Source organism: Triticum aestivum, chromosome 7D, assembly GCF_018294505.1.
Source record: "Triticum aestivum cultivar Chinese Spring chromosome 7D, IWGSC CS RefSeq v2.1, whole genome shotgun sequence".
Lineage (NCBI taxonomy): Eukaryota > Viridiplantae > Streptophyta > Magnoliopsida > Poales > Poaceae > Triticum > Triticum aestivum.
In genome coordinates this window covers 582230896-582239611 of record NC_057814.1, presented here as the reverse complement: position 1 = coordinate 582239611, position 8716 = coordinate 582230896, and positions in this window count along the sequence as shown.

Genomic DNA, 8716 nt, shown 5'->3' with positions numbered 1-8716 from the left:
TGGACAGGTGGAGGCCCCCCTGACATGGATTCTTCTTCCAGTATTTTTAATATTTTCCAAAAATAAGTTCCGTGGAGTTTCAGGTCATTCCGAGAACTTTTGTTTCTGCACATAAATAACACCATGGCAATTCTGCTGAAAACAGCGTCAGTCCGCGTTAGTTCCATTCAAATCATGCAAGTTAGAGTCCAAAACAAGGGCAAAAGTGTGTGGAAAAGTAGATACGACGGAGACGTATCAAATCTCCTCTGAATTCTTTTATGTATGATTGGTTATCTTTGCAAGTCTCTTCGAATTATCAGTTTGGTTTGGCCTACTAGATTGATCTTTCTTGCAATGGGAGAAGTGCTTAGCTTTGGGTTCAATCTTGCGGTGCTCGATCCCAGTGACAGTAGGGGAAACGACACGTATTGTATTGTTGCCATCGAGGATAAAAAGATGGGGTTTATATCATATTGCATGAGTTTATCCCTCTACATCATGTCATCTTGCTTAAAGCGTTACTCTGTTCTTATGAACTTAATACTCTAGATGCATGCTGGATAGCGGTCGATGTGTGGAGTAAGAGTAGTAGATGCAGGCAGGAGCGGTCTACTTGTCACAGACGTGATGCCTATATACATGATCATACCTAGATATTCTCATAACTATGCTCAATTCTATCAATTGCTCGTCAGTAATTTTTCACCCACCGTAATACTTATGCTATCTTGAGAGAAGCCACTAGTGAAACCTATGGCCCCCGGGTCTATTCTCCATCATATTAATCTCCCGTCAACAAACTATTTATGTCGTTGTTTATTTTGGTTTCTTTACTTTTAGTCTTTATTATAAAAATACCAAAAATATTATCTTATCATCTCTATTAGATCTCACTTTTGCAAGTGGCCGTGAAGGGATTGACAACCCCTTTATCGCGTTGGTTGCAAGGTTCTTATTTGTTTGTGTAGGTGCGTGGGACTTGAGCGTGGTCTCCTACTGGATTGATACCTTGGTTCTCAAAAACTGAGGGAAATACTTACGCTACTTTACTGCATCACCCTTTCCTCTTCAAGGGAAAACCAACGCAGTGCTCAAGAGGTAGCAAGAAGGATTTCCGGCGCCGTTGCCGGGGAGTCTACGCACAAGTCAAGACATACCAAGTACCCATCACAAACTCTTATCCCTTGAATTACATTATTTGCCATTGGCCTCTCATTTTCCTCTCCCCCACTTCACCCTTGCCATTTATTCGCCCTCTCTTTCCGTCTGCCTCTTTTTCGCTTGATTTTTATTTGCTCGTGTGTTGGATTGCTTGCTTGTCATGATGGCTCAAGACAATACTAAATTGTGTGACTTTGCCAATACCAGCAACAATGATTTTCTTATCACTCCGATTGCTCCTCTTACCGAAGCTGAATCTTGTGAAATTAATGCTGCTTTGTTGAATCTTGTCATGAAAGATCAATTCGCCGGCCTTCCTAGTGAAGATGCCGCTACCCATCTAAATAGCTTTGTTCATTTGTGTGATATGCAAAATAATAAAGATGTGGACAATGATATTGTTAAGTTAAAGGTATTTCTGTTTTCGCTTAGAGATCGCGCTAAAACTTGGTTTTCATCTTTGCCTAAAAATGGTATTGATTCTTGGAATAAGTGCAAAGATGCTTTTATCTCTAAGTATTTTCCTCCTGCTAAGATCATCTCTCTTAGAAACGATATTATGAATTTAAAGCAACTTGATCATGAACATGTTGCACAAGCTTGGGAGAGGATGAAATTAATGATACGTAATTACCCTACTCATGGTTTGAATTTGTGGATGATTATACAAAAAATTTATGCCGGATTGAATTTTGCATCTAGAAACCTTTTAGATTCGGCCGCGGGGGGCACTTTTATGGAAATCACTTTAGGAGAAGCTACTAAACTCCTAGATAATATCATGGTTAATTATTCTCAATGGCACACTGAAAGATCTTTTAGTAAAGAAGCGCATGCGATAGAAGAAATTAATGTTTTGAGTGGAAAGATGGAAGAACTTATGAAATTGTTTGCTAATAAGAGTGTTTCTTCTGATCCTAATGATATGCCTTTGTCTACTTTGATTGAGAATAATAATAAATCTAGGGATGTGAATTTTGTTGGTAGGAATAATTTTGGTAACAACGCGTATAGAGGAAACTTTAATCCTAGGCCGTTCCCTAATAATTCCTCTAATAATTATGTAATTCCTACAACAACTCTTATGGAAATTTTAATAAGATGCCCTCCTATTTTGAGACTGGTGTTAAAGAATTTATGATTTCTCAAAAGAATTTCAATACTTTGCTTGAAGAAAAATTGCTTAAGGTTGACGAATTGGCTAGAAACGTGGATAGAATTTCTCTTGATGTTGATTCTTTAAAACTTAGATCTATTCCACCTAAGCATGATATCAATGAGTCTCTCAAAGCCATGAGAATTTCCATTGATGAGTGCAAAGAAAGAACCGCTAGGATGTGTGCTAAGAAAGATTGCTTTGTGAAGGCGTGTTCTTCTAGTTTTTATGAGAATACAGATGAAGATCTAAAAGTTATTGATGTGTCTCCTATTAAATCTTTGCTTTGCAATATGAATTTTGATAATGATGGGACTGGAGATGAGTCAACTTTAGTTAGAAGGCGTCCCAATGATTCGGAGTTTTTAGATCTTGATGCAAAAATTGGTAAAAGTGGGATTGAAGAGGTCAAAACTTTAGATAGCAATGAACCCACTATTTTGGATTTCAAGGAATTCAATTATGATAATTGCACTTTGATAGATTATATTTCCTTGTTGCAATCCGTGCTAAATTCTCCTCATGCTTATAGTCAAAATAAAGCCTTTACTAAACATATCGTTGATGCTTTGATGCAATCTTACGAAGAAAAACTTGAGTTGGAAGTTTCTGTCCCTAGAAAACTTTATGATGAGTGGGAACCTACAATTAAAATTAAAATTAAATATCATGAATGCTATGCTTTGTGTGATTTGGGTGCTAGTGTTTCCACGATTCCAAAAACTTTGTGTGATTTGCTAGGTTTTCGTGATTTTGATGATTGTTCTTTAAACTTGCATCTTGCGGATTCCACTATCAAGAAACCTATGGGAAGAATTAATGATGTTCTTATTATTGGAAATAGGAACTATGTGCCCGTAGATTTTATTGTTCTTGATATAGATTGCAATCCTTCATGTCCTATTATTCTTGGTAGACCTTTCCTTAGAACGATTGGTGCAATTATTGATATGAAGGAAGGGAATATTAGATTCCAATTTCCGTTAAAGAAAGGCATGGAACACTTCCCTAGAAAGAAGATTAAATTACCTTATGAATCTATTATGATAGCCACTTATGGATTGCCTACCAAAGATGGCAACACTTAGATCTATCCTTGCTTTTATGCCTAGCTAGGGGCGTTAAACGATAGCGCTTGTTGGGAGGCAACCCAATTTTATTTTAATTTTTTTGCTTTTTGTTCCTGTTTAGCAATAAATAAATCATCTAGCCTCTGGTTAGATTTTTTTTATGTTTTAGTTAGTGTTTGTGCCAAGTTAAACCTATAGGATCTTCTTGGATGATAGTTATTTGATCTTGCTGAAAATTCCAGAAACTTTCTGTTCACGAAAACAATTGTTAAAAATCACCAGAACGTGATAAAATACTGATTCTAATTGCAGTAGATCAATAAACAAATTGTCTAGGCCGTCCTATTTTGGTAGATGTTTCTGAGTTCCAGAAGTTTGCGTTAGGTACAGATTACTATAGACTGTTCTGTTTTTGACAGAATCTGTTTTTCGTGTGTTGTTTGCTTATTTTGATGAATCTATGGCTCGTAAAAGAGTTTATAAACCATAGAGAAGTTGTAATACAGTAGGTTTAACACCAATATAAATAAATAATGAGTTCATTACAGTACCTTGAAGTGGTGTTTTGTTTTTTTCCGCTAACGGAGCTCACGAGATTTTCTGTTAAGTTTTGTGTTGTGAAGTTTTCAAGTTTTGGGTAAAGATTCGATGGATTATGGAACAAGGATTGGCAAGAGCCTAAGCTTGGGGATGCCCAAGGCACCCCAAGGTAAAATTCAAGGACAACCAAAAGCCTAAGCTTGGGTATGCCCCGGAAGGCATCCCCTCTTTCGTCTTCGTCTATCGGTAACTTTACTTGGGGCTATATTTTTATTCACCACATGATATGTGTTTTGCTTAGAGCGTCTTGTATGATTAGAGTCTTTGCTTTTTATTTTAGCACTATCATCCTTGCTGTACACACCTTTTGAGAGAGACACACATGATTCGGAATTTATTAGAATACTCTATGTGCTTCACTTATATCTTTTGAGCTAGAAAATTTTGCTCTAGTGCTTCACTTATATCTTCTAGAGCGCGGTGGTGGTTTTATTTTATAGAAATAATTGATCTCTCATGCTTCACTTATATTATTTTGAGAGTCCTTTAGAACAGCATGGTAATTTGCTTTGGTTGAAATTTTGGTCCTAGAAGTGATGAACATCCAAGATAGGTGTAATAAAAACTATCATATAGAGTGCATTGAATACTATGAGAAGTTTGATACTTGATAATTGTTTTGAGATATGAAGATGGTGATATTAGGGTCATGCTAGTTGAGTAGTTGTGAATTTGATAAATACTTGTTCTAAAGTTTGTGATTCCCGTAGCATGCACGTATGGTGAACCGTTATGTGATGAAGTCGGAGCATGATTTATTTATTGATTGTCTTCCTTATGAGTGGCGGTCGGGGATGAGCGATGGTCTTTTCCTACCAATCTATCCCCTAGGAGCATGCGCGTAGTACTTCGTTTTGATAACTAATAGATTTTTGCAATAAGTATGTGAGTTCTTTATGACTAATGTTGAGTCCATGGATTATACGCACTCTCACCCTTCCACCATTGCTAGCCTCTCTAGTATCGCGCAACTTTCGCCGGTACCATACACCCACCATTACCTTCCTCAAAACAGCCACCATACCTACCTATTATGGCATTTCCATAGCCATTCTGAGATATATTGCCATGCAACTTACCACCGTTCCGTTTATTATGACACGCTTCATCATTGTCATATTGCTTTGCATGATCATGTAGTTGACATCGTATTCGTGGCAAAGCCACCATTCATAATTCTTTCATACATGTCACTCTTGATTCATTGCATATCCCGGTACACCGCCGGAGGCATTCACATAGAGTCATATTTTGTTCTAAGTATTGAGTTGTAATTTTTGAGTTGTAAGTAAATAAAAGTGTGATGATCATCATTATTAGAGCATTGTCCCAAGTGAGGTAAGGATGATGGAGACTATGATTCCCCCACAAGTCGGGATGACACACCAGATGAAAAAAATGAAAAAAAAGAAAGAGGCCATAAAAAAGAGAAAAGGCCCAAATAAAAAAATGAGAGAAAAAGAGAGAAGGGACAATGTTACTATCCTTTTACCACACTTGTGCTTCAAAGTAGCACCATGATCTTCATGATAGAGAGTCTCCTATGTTGTCATTTTCATATACTAGTGGGAATTTTACGTTATAGAACTTGGCTTGTATATTCCAATGATGGGCTTCCTCAAAATGCCCTAGGTCTTCGTGAGCAAGCGAGTTGGATGCACACCCACTTAGTTTATTTTGTTGAGCTTTCATACACTTATAGCTCTAGTGCATCCGTTGCATGGCAATCCCTACTCACTCACATTGATATCTATTGATGGGCATCTCCATAGCCCGTTGATACGCCTAGTTGATGTGAGACTATCTTCTCCTTTTTTGTCTTCTCCACAACCACCATTCTATTCCACATATAGTGCTATGTCCATGGCTCACGCTCATGTATTGCGTGAAGATTGAAAAAATTGAGAACATTAAAAGTATGAAACAATTGCTTGGCTTGTCATCGGAGTTGTGCATGATTTAAATATTTTGTGTGATGAAGATAGAGCATAGCCAGACTATATGATTTTGTAGGGATAACTTTCTTTGGCCATGTTATTTTGAGAAGACATGATTGCTTTGTTAGTATGCTTGAAGTATTATTATTTTTATGTCAATATTAAACTTTTATCTTGAATCTTTTCGGATCTGAATATTCATACCACAATTAAGAGAATTACATTGAAAATTATGCTAAGAAGCATTCCACATCAAAAATTATGTTTTTATCATTTACCTACTCGAGGACGAGCAGGAATTAAGCTTGGGGATGCTTGATACGTCTCCAACGTATCTATAATTTTTGATTGTTCCATGCTATTATATATTCTGTTTCTGATGTTTAATGGGCTTTATTATACACTTTTATATTATTTTTGGGACTAACCTATTAACCCAAGGCCTAGTGCAAATTGCTGTTTTTTTTGCCTATTTCAGTGTTTCGAAGGAAAAGGATATCAAACGGTGTCCAAACGGAATGAAACCTTGGGGAACATGATTTTTGGAACAAACGTGATCCATAGGACTTGGAGTGGACGTCAAGCAATCAACGAGGAGGCCACGAGGCAGGGGGCGCACCTACCCCCTGGGCGCGCCCTCCACCCTCGTGGGCCCCTCGTAGCTCCACCGACCTACTTCTTCCTCCTATATATACCTACGTACCCTGGAAACATCATATACGGAGCCAAAACACTATTTCCACCGCCGCAACCTTCTGAACCCGTGAGATCCCATCTTGGGGCCTTTTCTGGCGCTCCATCGAAGGGGGCATCGATCACGGAGGGCTTCTACATCAACACCATAGCCTCTCCGATGATGTGTGAGTAGTTTACCTCAGACCTTCGGGTCCATAGTTATTAGCTACATGGCTTCTTCTCTCTCTTTGGATCTCAATACAAAGTTCTCCTCGATTCTCTTGGAGATCTATTCGATGTAATCTTCTTTTGCGGTGTGTTTGTCGAGATCCGATGAATTGTGGGTTTATGATCAATATTATCTATGAACAATATTTGAATCTCCTCTGAATTCTTTTATGTATGATTGGTTATCTTTGCAAGTCTCTTCGAATTATCAATTTGGTTTGGCCTACTAGATTGATCTTTCTTGCAATGGGAGAAGTGCTTAGCTTTGGGTTCAATCTTGCGGTGCTCGATCCCAGTGACAGTAGGGGAAACGACACGTATTGTATTGTTGCCATCGAGGATAAAAAGATGGGGTTTATATCATATTGCATGAGTGTATCCCTCTACATCATGCCATCTTGCTTAAACCGTTACTCTGTTCTTATGAACATAATACTCTAGATGCATGCTGGATAGCGGTCGATGTGTGGAGTAATAGTAGTAGATGCAGGCAGGAGTCAGTCTACTTGTCACGGACGTGATGCCTATATACATGACCATACCTAGATATTCTCATAACTATGCTCAATTCTATCAATTGCTTGTCAGTAATTTGTTCACCCACCGTAATACTTATGCTATCTTGAGAGAAGCCACTAGTGAAACCTATGGCCCCCGGGTCTATTCTCCATCATATTAATCTCCCGTCAACAAACTATTTATGTCGTTGTTTATTTTGCTTTCTTTACTTTTAGTCTTTATTATAAAAATACCAAAAATATTATCTTATCATCTCTATCAGATCTCACTTTTGCAAGTGGCCGTGAAGGGATTGACAACCCCTTTATCGCGTTGGTTGCAAGGTTCTTATTTGTTTGTGTAGGCGCGTGGGACTTGATCGTGGTCTCCTACTGGATTGATACCTTGGTTCTCAAAAACTGAGGGAAATACTTACGCTACTTTACTGCATCACCCTTTCCTCTTCAAGGGAAAACCAACGTAGTGCTCAAGAGGTAGCACATTCCTCAATGCAATCTATCAGAAGGTGATCGATCCAGAAATCATACCAAGGCTAAGGAGTGATGTGGCACAATGTCTTGTCAGTTTCGAGCTGGTGTTCCCACCATCCTTCTTCAATATCATGACGCATGTCCTAGTTCATCTAGTCGACGAGATTGTCGTTCTGGTCCCCATATTTCTACACAATATGCTCCCCTTTGAGAGGTTCATGGGAGTCCTAAAGAAATATGTCCGTAACCGCGCTAGGCCAGAAGGAAGCATCTCCCTGGGCCATCAAACAGAGGATGTCATTGGGTTTTGTGTTGACTTCATTCCTGGCCTTAAGAAGATTAGTCTCCCTCAATCACGGTATGAGGGGAGACTGACTGGAAAAGGCACCCTAGGAGGGGACTCAATAATATGCAGGGACGGGCATTCTTGGTCTGAAGCACACTACACAGTTCTACAGAACTTTACCTTGGTGACCCCGTATGTCGATGAACACAAGAACAGTCTACGCTCCAAACACCCGGAGCAGTGTGACGACTGGATTACATGTGAACAAATTAGGACTTTCGGCAGTTGGTTGGAAACATGTCCCAGAGGTGACAACACTATTTGTGATGAGCTGTACTCGTTGTCCAGGGGGCCATCTTCGCTGTATTGACTTACAAAGGATACGAGATAAATGGGAATACATTTTACACGATTGCCCAAGATCAAAAGAGCACCAACCAAAACTGCGGTGTCCGCTTTGATGCATCAACCAAGAGGGGAAAGGACACATATTATGGTTACATAGTGGACATATGGGGACTTGACTACGCACATGATTTTAAGGTCCCTTTGTTTAAGTGCAAATGGGTCAATCTATCAGGAGGCGGGGTACAGGTAGGCCCACAGTACGGAATGACAATAGTGGATCTAAA